Genomic DNA, 12,883 nt, shown 5'->3' with positions numbered 1-12,883 from the left:
TGGTAAAGGATACATAGGTCAAACTTCTAGAAACATAAAAATACGCATCAATGAACATAAGGCAGCAATAAGGAAAGCCCAAAAAAGTGAACAGGATATATTAGAAATAACATCTACCAAATATGGTGAAACTACCGTGGCACGACACTTTAAGGAACAAGGTCATTGAATTTCGGAACTTAGATGGCAGATTTTAGAACAGGTCACTATTCACACTAATGAAAATCTTAAACAAAAACGCTTACTTCAGAGAGAAATGTTTTGGATTACAGCGTTTGAAACATTAATGTCGAGAGGTATGAATGAACATTGCAGTTTTAACCCCTTAAGGACCCATAACGCACCGGTACGTCATGAGTCCGCTCCTGTTCTTTAATGCAGGGCCACGGCGGGACCCGTGGCTAATAGCGCGCGGCACTGATCGCGCTGCCGTGCGCTATTAACCCTTTAGACGCGGCGTTCAAAGTTGAACACCGCATCTAAAGTGAAAGTAAAACGTTGCCGGTTAGTTCAGGGAGCTGTTCGGGATCGCCGTGGCGAAATCGCGGCATCCCGAACAGCTGAGACACAGCAGGAGGGTCCCTCACCTTGCCTCCTGGTGTCCAATCGCCGAATGACTGCTCAGTGCCTGAGATCCAGGCATGAGCAGTCAAGCAACAGAATCATTGATCAATGGTTTCCTATGAAAAACTACTGATCAATGTAAAAGATCAGTACGTGCAGTGTTATAGCCCCCTATGGGAGCTATAACATTGCAAAAAAAGTGAATAAAGATCATTTAACCCCTTCTCTAATGAAAATTTTAATCACCCCCCTTTTCCCATAAAAAACAACAACTGTGTGCATAAAAATAAACATATGTGGTATCGCCGTATGTGGAAATGTCCGAATTATAAAAATATATTGTTAATCAAACCGCACGGTCAATGGCGTACGCGCAAAAAAATTCCGAAAGCCAAAATAGTGTATTTTTGGTCACTTTTTATGTCATGAAAAAATGAATAAGTCTTATCAATGCAAAAATGGTACCCCTAAAAACTTCAAATCACGGCACAAAAAATGAGCCCTCATTCCCCCCATACTCTGAAAATAAAAAAGTTATAAGGGTCAGAAGATGACAATTTTAAACGTATACATTTTCCTGCATGTAGTTATGATTTTTTCCAGAAGTACGACAAAATCAAACCTACATAAGTAGGGTATGATTTTAACCATATGAACCTACAGAATAAAGAGAAGGTGTAATTTTTTGCAAAAAATGTACTGTGTAGAAACGGAAGCCCCCAAAAGTTACAAAATGGCTTTTTTAAAATTTTGTTTCACAATGATTTTCTTTTTTTCCGTTTCGCTGTAGATTTTTGGGTAAAATGACTGATGTCATTACAATGTAGAATTGGTGGCAAAAAAAATAAGCCATCATATGGATTTTTAGGTGCAAAATTGTAAGAGTTATGATTTTTTTAAAGGTAAGGAGGAAGAAACGAAAATGCAAAAACGGAAAAACCCTGGGTCCTTAAGGGGTTAATGTATTTTTATAAGACCCATTATGCTGAATTGTATATATAAAATAATTTAAGCTATATGTGCACTTTAGAATTGAGAGTTTTGCTACTTATATGCAACAATGGAGTTCTTACTTAGATGTTCATGTTCCCAGCAGTCAATGCGCACGAATAAGGGGGTCCACCCCTGAAACGTTGTGTCATGACTGGTGAAACTATAGAATATACTGCTATTTTCTGCTGCTTCAATGCTGTCCTGTGAGGCGAATCGATGTGCAGTATGAAATTATGCAATAAAGCCAGAAGAATATTTCCACAGAAATCGCAAGTTACGTTTTGAATTTCAACTCAACTGCTATGTAAAGCTTAGTTGGCGTGCAGTCAGCGTACTATTGCACTACATAGTTGTATTATCTAGGGTGTACTCACTATGAAGGATTCTGTATAAGGCAGGGTTTACATATGTCAGCATCCAGCATAGTTTCCCTCCAAAACTGATGCTAGAACTGATCCCATTCATTTGAATGCTACAGTTCACAATCATCCAGTGTGTCAATTTTGATGCCAGATGGTTGGAGACGCCGGAGTTCAGAAATAATGGATGCCGGATGCCATACAACTGATGCCAACTGATGCATGTTGTCATCAGTTATGGCATCCATTAAGGTTGAGATCTAGGCTGAGTTTACCTATGCCGGATGGCGGACATATGTGAACCCAGCTTTTTAGTCATCAGCTTTTTACAACATTAAGCAAATATATTGAAAATGGTGTGAAATTGGGGGCGTGGCCTGGCTGCTGAGGCGCATGGATGCGTGTTGATTGAGCTCCGTGCCTCGGCTCTATTCAGCAACTGAATACACAGCTACCTGCCGCTCTCTCATCTATCTTCAGGCTCCCCTCTCCTTCTGATCATGCCGGTAACGAGGAAACGGTCCAAGCATCGCGGCTCTTTGTCTAAATTTACTTTTATACCGTGCGCGGCCTGCAAGCAAGATGGCGCCGTGGAAGGCAGCACTGCCTCCCATCCCGCCAGGCAAACACCTCCCGCTCCGGAACATGGGCATCTGACCCGGAGCCCACACCACCGCAGATCTCTGTCGGACACTGACCCAGCAGTTATGGAGGTAACGCCGCACGATGTCTCCCCATTATCTGATTGTCAGACCTCCCGGTTGGCGCCGAGCAGCTTCTTCCCCAAGGAGGCAGCTTGGTCACCAGGCAGCTTCTCTCACTCCTGACAGGAGCTCCACATTCACTGCGGTCCCTGGGGTAAGCACTCATGCTGTTCTCCTACATCAAGAGCCGTCTGCTATGGACCCTGTGGCAGACATGCTGGTTACCAATCAATCTCTTACTGATACAGCTATGAGGGAAATGCTTCTTTAATTGCGCACCACATTCCTACAAGAAATGCATTTCATGGTGCGCCCCCTGAAAAATTCAATTCAGGATCTGGGAGACAGAGTGGACCATTTAGAAAGAAAGTTTGGGGAGTTTGCTTCCTCCCATAATGAACTCATTGACTCGCATTATGAATCATTGGAGGACATATCGGCTCTGAAAGCAAAAGTGGCTGACCTGGAGGACAGGAGCCGTCGTAACAATGTTAAAATTAGGGGGGTCCCCGAGACGGTGCCTCCTGCTGATATCCCTGCCTATGTTAAGGAACTTTTGCGTGCAGTCCTGCCAGATTGCACATCCTAAGAGTTGGTTATTGACAGGGCTCACAGGGTCCCCAGACCTAAGCATCTAGATGAATCGGTGCCAAGAGACATCTTAGCCAGAGTACATTTCCTTCACGTCAAGGAACGCCTCATGGAAGTGGCTAGATGAAATAAAGGCTTACTGATGCCTTACCATCACATTTCCATTTATGCCGACCTATCTGCAGCTATGCTACAGGCTCGCAGGGCCTTACTGCCTATCACCACTGCCCTACGAGCAGAAAAATTTCTGTGCCGATGGGGCTTTCCTACCAGTCTCCTGATCAAACAGGATAATAAGATCTACGCGATCAAAAATCTGACTGACAGAGAACAGCTTCTCAAGACCTGGAATATTAGTATTCCTCCCCCTGTTGACCGAGCCAAGGCATCCCGTACCTCCCGGATCAATTCTGACTGGTCCGCCGCCTGAGAGAGCGGCATTGACTACCGTATGCTGATACATGGGCTATGGCATAGTGTCTATGGTCCCAGCTTCAGAATGGACTCTTACCCCCACTCACTGTGGATTGGCACTAGCCTGATTGTGCCTTTCCTTTTTTCTTGTGCTATTCTGTTTGTACGTGTTTGTGTTTTGTTCTATGTAGGTTGGTTATCTTGAGTCCTTTAAGAATTGTCCACAGTCTATTGACAGACACACGCTGGCTGGGAGGTGTGTTCTGTCCCTACTTTATTTACTACCGACTAATGTCATCTTTTGCTAGAATCTACTTATTAATATGGTGATTACAATTGCTAGTATGAATGTCAATGGGTTAAATGCACCTCACAAGAGGTCGTACTTATGGAAAGAAGCTCAGTCTTTAAAATGTGATGTGTTATGTGTGCAGGAATCTCACTTACTGTCTAAGGATGCCTACCGTCTGCACCATCCTGCATTTACTTATCTCTTCCATTCTCATTACAGTTCTTAGTCCAGAGGGGTTATGATAGCAGTGAAAAACACTGTCACCTTCTCTCTTCAGGACTCCATTTCAGACCCCAAGGGAAGGTATGTGATTCTTTGTTGTACCATCAATGCTACTCCGCTTACCATAGTTTCTCTCTATGCCCCTAATTCCGGGCAACCTAGATTTTTCAAACATCTGAGTGTGGTGCGGGGTTCCCCATGGAGCTCACTGGTGCTCTGTGGCGATTTCAACTCTATCCGCGGCCCTGATCTTGACTCCACCTCTACTACTCGCTCCTTTCACTACACACTATCTTCCCTCATGCATGAGTTTGATTTATATGATGCGTGGCGCATACACCACGCCAATTAGAGAGATTATACATTTTTGTCTGGAGTGCACAATACTTACTCCAAAATAGATCTCTTCTTTTTTGATAGCCAACTACTGCCCACCATGCACCACACTTAAATAGAAACCATTAAATGGTTGGACCATTCGGCGATCACACTACAGATTGAGTATGGAGCGTCCTCACCTCCAACTTATTCATGGCGTAGCAACCCTTTCCTATGGTCTCAGCCCCAATATGCACAGTACTTGACATGGGATATCACAGATTATTTCGCGAATAACAGTGGTTCTGTAAGTTACCCCATAACACTTTGGAATTGCCACAAGGCTGTTATAAGGGGGTATATATAAAATATGGTTCCTTTCTGAAAAAACAACGTGAGGAGAAGGTTAATCGAGTGCTCGATTTGTTACGCCTTGCAGAATGTGCAAACCAAGCCAACCCCTCCTCCGTATTAGCAGAACAGGTAGCTACCCACAGGCGAGACCTTTGCGGCCTCTTGCTACATACTTATGAAAAAATCTTACCGTAAACTGCAGGCCACCTATTATTCCCAGAATAATAAAGCAGGAAAACGACTTGCTAACAGACTCAAAGATACAACGTGTCCCATATCTCCTACACCCCCTCACCAATGCAAAATTATATACACCATGTGATATAGCCAATGGCTTCAAAACAGTTTACACTGATCTCTACAATCTGCAGAACTCTGTCCCCACTTCTGACAATATGAAAACTGCCACTGACATGTTTCTTTCCACCCTCAAACTCCCCTCCTTGGCTCCTGACCAACTTACTTTGCTTAACGAACCTATCGGTCCATCGGATCATAAAGTCATTACCCCCGGATAAAGCCCCAAGCCCTAACCGCTTCATTAACTCATACTACAAAAAATTTCAAGCTATCCTATCCCCGCATTTGGCTGCATTCTGCCAATCTGCAATGGAGTCTGGTTTGCTGCCTGAGGAAAACCTTCGGGCTGTCATCACAACTCTACTTAAACCGGGTAAGCCCCCAGATCAACCACAACATTTTCGCCCGATTTCTTTGCTAAATCAAGATATCAAGATATACGCAAAACTCCTAGCCTCCCGAATCTCCTTAATTCTCCCTTCTATAGTTAACCCAGATCAATCTGGATTTGTAAAAGGCTGGCAGGCCTCAGATAATACGAGACATCTACTTAACACAATGTTTCATCTTGAAAAGTTGTGATTTTGGCACTAGACGCCGAGAAGGTGTTCGACCGCCTGCGATGGTCTTATGCCTACTTGATCATCTGGGTTTCAGGGGACCGATATTTTCTGCACTCTCTTCCCTCTACTCTCGCCCCTCATATAGGGTACAGGCAAATGGATCCATGTCTGATCCATTCCAAATTACTAATAGCTCCCGAAAGGGATGTCCCCTTTCACCTTTAATTTATATATTGTCCATGGAACCGTTTGCACAGGCAATCAGATTGAACCCTGCCATAACTGGAGTTCAATTGGGAGGTCAGCTTCATGTTATCTCACTTTACGTGAATGATGTAATACTATCACTTACGAACCCTGAGATTTCTTTGCCTGTGGTCATGGAGACTATATATTCTTTTGGTTCTTTGTCATTTTATCACCTCAACGAGACTAAAACCCAAGCACTGCCAATTATTTTGCCCCCTTCCACCTTCAATTCCCTGAAACATTTATACCCGTTCGATTGGTGCTCCCCTTTCATAAAATATTTAAGTGTTAATCTTTTGTATCCCCACAAAACATTATACATGAATAACTACTTACCTCTCCTTACCACGATTTCACAAGAGATGAATAGGTTATCTAAATCGGAAGTATCATGGGTGGGGAGAATAGCCACTTTTAAAATGTTTCTTCTCCCACGTTTCCTTTACCTTTTCCATACTCTTCCTATCTCCCTTCCTAGCTCTTTCTTCACTGCTTCGCAAAAACTGCTTTCATCTTTCATCTGGTCAGGCAAACTGGGCGGGCCCGCGACTCTCCCATAAGTAACTTTCCAAGACGAGACTCACAGGGGGCCTTGGCGCTCCCGATCTAAAAAGTTATTATATAGTCACATTGGTATCTATGTTAAAGCATTGGTGGTGCAATAAGTTGAATCTTTTGTGGGTTGGGATGGAGGACCTGTCGGTATCGCCCTATAAACTCAGTGATCTTCTTTACTTACCGTATTGAAACATACCCACCTCTCAGCTTAGTAATCAGATAGTTATTGCTTCCACTCAGGCTTGGTCACATTACGTCTCGAACTCTACTACAACTACAGGTGTTAGGAGAGAGGACCTCCCTCTTACTCTCTTGCAGGCATCAATTTCAAACCTAGACCTAAGCTTCTGGATCTCCAGGGGCCTGACACGGGTTTCCCATATGTTAGACGGAGGGGAACTACTCCCCTTTATCACCTTGTGTTCCTCTTATAATGTTCCGAAGCGAGATTTGTAAAAATATTTTCAAATACGCCATTTCCTACAACAATTGTCACTGTCATCGCCTGAGAGGGATGGGCTCGCTCTGCATCACTTAGCCTCCCCCGCCCCCTAAAGAATGAAAACTGTATTATGATAGTTTCTCTCAGGCCACTTCATTTGTTAAATCGTACCCATTGCGTCTATGGGAGAGGGATTTGGGCTGTTCTTACACCTCAGGACTGGCAGCATGCCTTTAAAAGCCTACACATAGCCTTTCAGTGTAATTCTCACATAGAACCGGCATATAAGACAATATTATGGTGGTATTACACACCGGACAGACTATCTCAAATCTATCCGGAGTCATCTCATCTTTGTTGGAGAGGCTGAGGAGCAAGGGGCACTCTTGCTCATATCCTCTGGTCCTGCCCACAAATTAGACCCTTCTAGGCATCCTGCAAACTACTCCTCAGAGAACTGATAGATGGTGAGATTCCATGGACCATTCAGACTGTGCTATTGTTTCTTAATTTACATACCATACGAGAGAGTTATAGAGTTATTCTGCATTATTTGTATATTGGCCAAAATACTTATAGTGAGCAATTGGAAGCCAACTACGATTCCATCCAAAGACGAATTGTTTAATAAAATAAACCTAACTTGCGCCTATGAAAAAATCCTGTCTCTTGGATCTGGCAAGTTTCACCTGTTTTCTAAGAGATGGAGTTGCTGGTCTGCCTCGCAATATATTAGAGATTATTAATTCATCCAAACTGCAATAACATACGGAGCTTCCAGTTGATCGCAGATATCTATGATTGTTTAATTAACCCATTTATCCGCATGTAAACATGCTCATCTCCATAATGGACACTTTACTGAACTGAACCTTCAAAGTAGTGGTCAATGAGATCTTCATTTGGATCATCTGGCTAATCGGCTTCTCCAAGACTCATGATATGGCAATTTGTATCGACTGTTTCATGGACACTCAGGGCACTTGTGCCGACACCGCAAATTGTTTTACAACATATTGTAATGTATGTATCCAATGTTCTTTATTATATATGAAAAACCCGAATAAACACCTATTTGAGAAAAAAAGAAAATGGAGTCAAATTAAAAAGCAAAGTAGGTTCAAAAAGTTGCATGTTTTTGCTTTTTTGTGTATGATTATTATCAGAATTTCTGATAAAACTTTTATAAATATTCTGTTCATTTCTGACCATTGAAGGTGTGGCATTCAGTAAACCTGCCCATTGTGAGAACATATCCTTTATTCCTTGCTACTCTTTAGCACCAACTTACTCTTTGTGAACCCACCTAACCATACCTCTGTCCTAGGTCCTCTGTCCAGCTAATTAAACCTGCCATATCCATGAGGAAGACACATACCAGACGTGCATCAAAGGCAGCGCTCACTATCCCAAACACGCCGATGCCCATATCGAGAGAGGCGGCAATGGGGCGCTTCTTATTTCTCAATGCCAGCTCAATGAGTGGGGGATGGTTTGTCACCAGTGACTGATCTCCAGCCTGACTAGACTGTGGCTGCCATGTTGTCACTGCTTGGACAAAAACTTGATGTACAGCAGCTCAGAGAGAGAGAGAGAGAGAGTGCTGCAGTAAGGTAAATTTTCTGGGGCTCCCCACACCAGTCAGGCCCTAGCCAGGAGGACTTTTCGTTATAGGCTGAGTCTGCCCTGGGTTACTGAGACACTGACCTGCTTAAATCAACCATAGACGGTAAGCGTTTGAGCAGATCTGGGGGTACAGTAGTGTAGGTGTTCGTGGCCAATACATTTAATTTGAGGATGAAGTTGTTGTATCTGCTAATGGTAAGTCACCATCACAAAGGGGACAGAGCAAACCTCTCACTTCCCAGCTTCTCATCTACTTCCACCAGACAAGGCAGTAGCCATGCAGAAATATCACCCTGAGCTGCAAGCATTGCTGGTTCTGTTGCCTACAAAGTATGAAATATGTCAGTGCTGGCCATTGACCTTAAACATGCCTGGCAACAAAATATAAAGCCAGTAAAAGTATATGGGGCTATCAAGCAGGTACCTGTCACGATGCCGGCTGGCAGGTAGTGGATCCTCTGTGCCAGAGAGGGATTGGCGTGGACCGTGCTAGTGGATCGGTTCTAAGTCACTACTGGTTTTCACCAGAGCCCGCCGCAAAGCGGGATGGTCTTGCTGCGGCGGTAGTGACCAGGTCGTATCCACTAGCAACGGCTCAACCTCTCTGACTGCTGAAGATAGGCGCGGTACAAGGGAGTAGACAGAAGCAAGGTCGGACGTAGCAGAAGGTCGGGGCAGGCAGCAAGGATCGTAGTCGGGGGCAACGGCAGGAGGTCTGGAACACAGGCTAGGAACACACAAGGAAACGCTTTCACTGGCACAATGGCAACAAGATCCGGCGAGGGAGTGAAGGGGAAGTGAGGTATAAATAGGGAGTGCACAGGTGAACACACTAATTGGAACCACTGCGCCAATCAGCGGCGCAGTGGCCCTTTAAATCGCAGAGACCCGGCGCGCGCGCGCCCTAGGGAGCGGGGCCGCGCGCGCCGGGACAGGACAGACGGAGAGCGAGTCAGGTACGGGAGCCGGGATGCGCATCGCGAGCGGGCGCTACCCGCATCGCGAATCGCATCCCGGCTGGAGACGGTATCGCAGCGCACCGGGTCAGTGGAGCTGCCCGGAGCGCTGCGGTAGCGAGAGAGAAGCGAGCGCTCCGGGGAGGAGCGGGGACCCGGAGCGCTCGGCGTAACAGTACCCCCCCCCTTGGGTCTCCCCCTCTTCTTAGAGCCTGAGAACCTGAGGAGCAGACTTTTGTCTAGGATGTTGTCCTCAGGTTCCCAGGATCTCTCTTCAGGTCCACAGCCCTCCCAATCCACCAAAAAGAACCTTTTTCCTCTGACCGTCTTGGAGGCCAGTATCTCTTTCACTGAGAAAACGTCAGAAGAACCGGAGACAGGAGTGGGAGAAACTAATTTGGGAGAGAAACGGTTGATGATGAGTGGTTTAAGAAGAGAGACATGAAAGGCATTAGGAATACGGAGAGAAGGAGGAAGAAGAAGTTTGTAAGAGACGGGATTAATTTGGCACAAGACTTTGAAAGGACCAAGATAGCGTGGACCCAGTTTGTAACTGGGGACACGAAAGCGGACATATTTAGCGGAGAGCCATACCTTGTCTCCGGGAGCAAAAATGGGGGGAGCTCTTCTTTTCTTATCGGCAAACTTTTTCATGCGAGATGAAGCCTGTAAAAGAGAATCTTGGGTCTCTTTCCATATGGAGGAAAGATCACGAGTCACTTCATCTACAGCGGGCAAACCAGAGGGCAAGGGAGTAGGGAGGGGGGGAAGAGGGTGACGGCCGTACACCACGAAAAATGGGGATTTGGAGGAAGATTCAGAGACTCTAAAGTTATACGAGAATTCGGCCCATGGTAGAAGATCTGCCCAATCATCCTGGCGGGAGGAAACAAAATGTCGTAAATAATCACCCAAGACCTGGTTAATTCTTTCTACTTGTCCATTGGATTGAGGATGATATGCAGAAGAAAAGTTAAATTTAATCTTGAGTTGTTTACAGAGAGCCCTCCAGAATTTTGACACGAATTGGACGCCTCTATCCGAGACTATCTGTGTGGGCAACCCGTGAAGACGAAAAATGTGTACAAAAAATTGTTTAGCCAACTGAGGCGCTGAAGGAAGACCAGGAAGAGGGATGAAATGTGCCATCTTGGAGAATCGATCAACGACCACCCAAACAACAGTGTTGCCACGGGATGGGGGTAGGTCTGTAATAAAATCCATACCAATCAGAGACCAAGGCTGTTCAGGGACAGGCAGAGGATGAAGAAAACCAGCGGGCTTCTGGCGAGGAGTCTTATCCCGGGCACAGACAGTGCAGGCTCGCACAAAGTCCACGACATCCGTCTCCAGAGTCGGCCACCAATAGAAGCGAGAGATGAGTTGCACAGATTTCTTGATGCCTGCATGACCTGCGAGATGGGAGGAGTGACCCCATTTGAGGATTCCGAGGCGTTGGCGTGGAGAGACGAAGGTCTTTCCTGGAGGAGTTTGCCTGATGGAGGCTGGAGAAGTGGAAATCAGGCAGTCAGGAGGAATGATGTGTTGCGGAGAGAGTTCAACTTCCGAGGCATCCGAGGAACGAGAGAGAGCATCGGCCCTAATGTTCTTATCGGCAGGCCGAAAGTGAATTTCAAAGTTAAATCGGGCAAAGAACAGAGACCACCTGGCCTGGCGAGGATTCAGCCGTTGGGCAGACTGGAGATAGGAGAGGTTCTTGTGATCGGTGTAAATAATAACTGGAAATCTTGATCCCTCCAGCAGATGCCTCCATTCCTCAAGTGCTAATTTAATGGCTAGAAGCTCTCGATCCCCGATGGAGTAGTTCCTCTCCGCCGGAGAGAAGGTCCTAGAAAAAAAACCACAAGTAACAGCATGCCCGGAAGAATTTTTTTGTAGAAGGACCGCTCCAGCTCCTACAGAGGAGGCATCAACCTCCAATAGGAAGGGTTTAGATGGGTCAGGTCTGGAGAGCACGGGAGCCGAAGAAAAGGCAGACTTGAGCCGTTTAAAGGCGTCTTCCGCTTGAGGAGGCCAAGACTTGGGATTGGCATTTTTTTTGGTTAAAGCCACGATAGGGGCCACAACGGTAGAAAAATGTGGAATAAATTGCCTGTAATAATTGGCGAACCCCAAAAAACGTTGGATAGCACGGAGTCCGGAGGGGCGTGGCCAATCTAAGACGGCAGAGAGTTTGTCTGGATCCATTTGTAGTCCCTGGCCAGAGACCAAGTATCCTAGGAAAGGAAGAGATTGGCATTCAAACAGACATTTCTCTATCTTGGCATAAAGTTGATTGTCACGAAGTCTCTGAAGAACCATACGGACATGCTGGCGGTGTTCTTCTAGATTGGCAGAAAAAATCAGGATATCGTCCAGATATACAACAACACAGGAGTATAAGAGATCACGAAAAATTTCATTAACAAAGTCTTGGAAGACGGCAGGGGCGTTGCACAGGCCAAAGGGCATGACCAGATACTCAAAGTGTCCATCTCTAGTGTTAAATGCCGTTTTCCATTCATCCCCCTCTCTGATGCGGATGAGATTATAAGCACCTCTTAAGTCTAGTTTGGTAAAGATGTGGGCACCTTGGAGGCGATCAAAGAGTTCAGAGATGAGGGGTAGGGGGTAGCGGTTCTTTACCGTGATTTTATTAAGACCGCGGTAGTCAATGCAAGGACGTAGAGAGCCATCTTTTTTGGACACAAAGAAAAATCCGGCTCCGGCAGGAGAGGAGGATTTACGGATAAAGCCTTTTTTTAAATTTTCCTGGATGTACTCCGACATAGCAAGAGTCTCTGGGGCGGACAGAGGATAGATTCTGCCCCGGGGTGGAGTAGTGCCCGGGAGGAGGTCAATAGGACAATCATAAGGCCTGTGAGGAGGTAGAGTCTCAGCTTGTTTTTTGCAAAAAACATCCGCAAAGTCCATATAGGCCTTAGGGAGACCGGTTACAGGGGGAACCACAGAGTCACGGCAAGGGGTACTGGGAACCGGTTTTAGGCAGTCCTTGAAACAAGAGGGCCCCCAACTCTTGATCTCCCCAGAGGACCAATCCAGGGTTGGGGAATGGAGTTGAAGCCAGGGTAGTCCAAGGAGGATTTCGGAAGTGCAATTGGGGAGGACCAAAAATTCAATCTTCTCGTGATGAGGTCCGATGCACATTAGAAGGGGCTCCGTGCGGAAACGTATGGTACAGTCCAATCTTTCATTGTTTACACAATTGATGTAGAGGGGTCTGGCGAGACTGGTCACTGGGATGTTGAACCTGTTGACGAGAGAGGCCAAAATAAAATTTCCTGCAGATCCGGAATCCAAGAAGGCCATAGTAGAGAAGGAGAAGGCAGAGGCAGATATCCGCACAGGCACAGTAAG

General features: G+C 45.7%; 1 protein-coding gene across 3 annotated transcripts in view; it reads left to right on the top strand.

Annotated features, from left to right (window-relative positions):
* Positions 1–12,883, top strand: part of OSBPL10 (oxysterol binding protein like 10) — an 857,577-nt gene that overhangs the window by 456,261 nt on the left and 388,433 nt on the right. The window lies entirely within an intron of this gene.

This window comes from Hyla sarda, chromosome 5 (genome assembly GCF_029499605.1).
Source record: "Hyla sarda isolate aHylSar1 chromosome 5, aHylSar1.hap1, whole genome shotgun sequence".
NCBI lineage: Eukaryota > Metazoa > Chordata > Amphibia > Anura > Hylidae > Hyla > Hyla sarda.
This window is presented reverse-complemented; position numbering and strand designations above follow the sequence as displayed.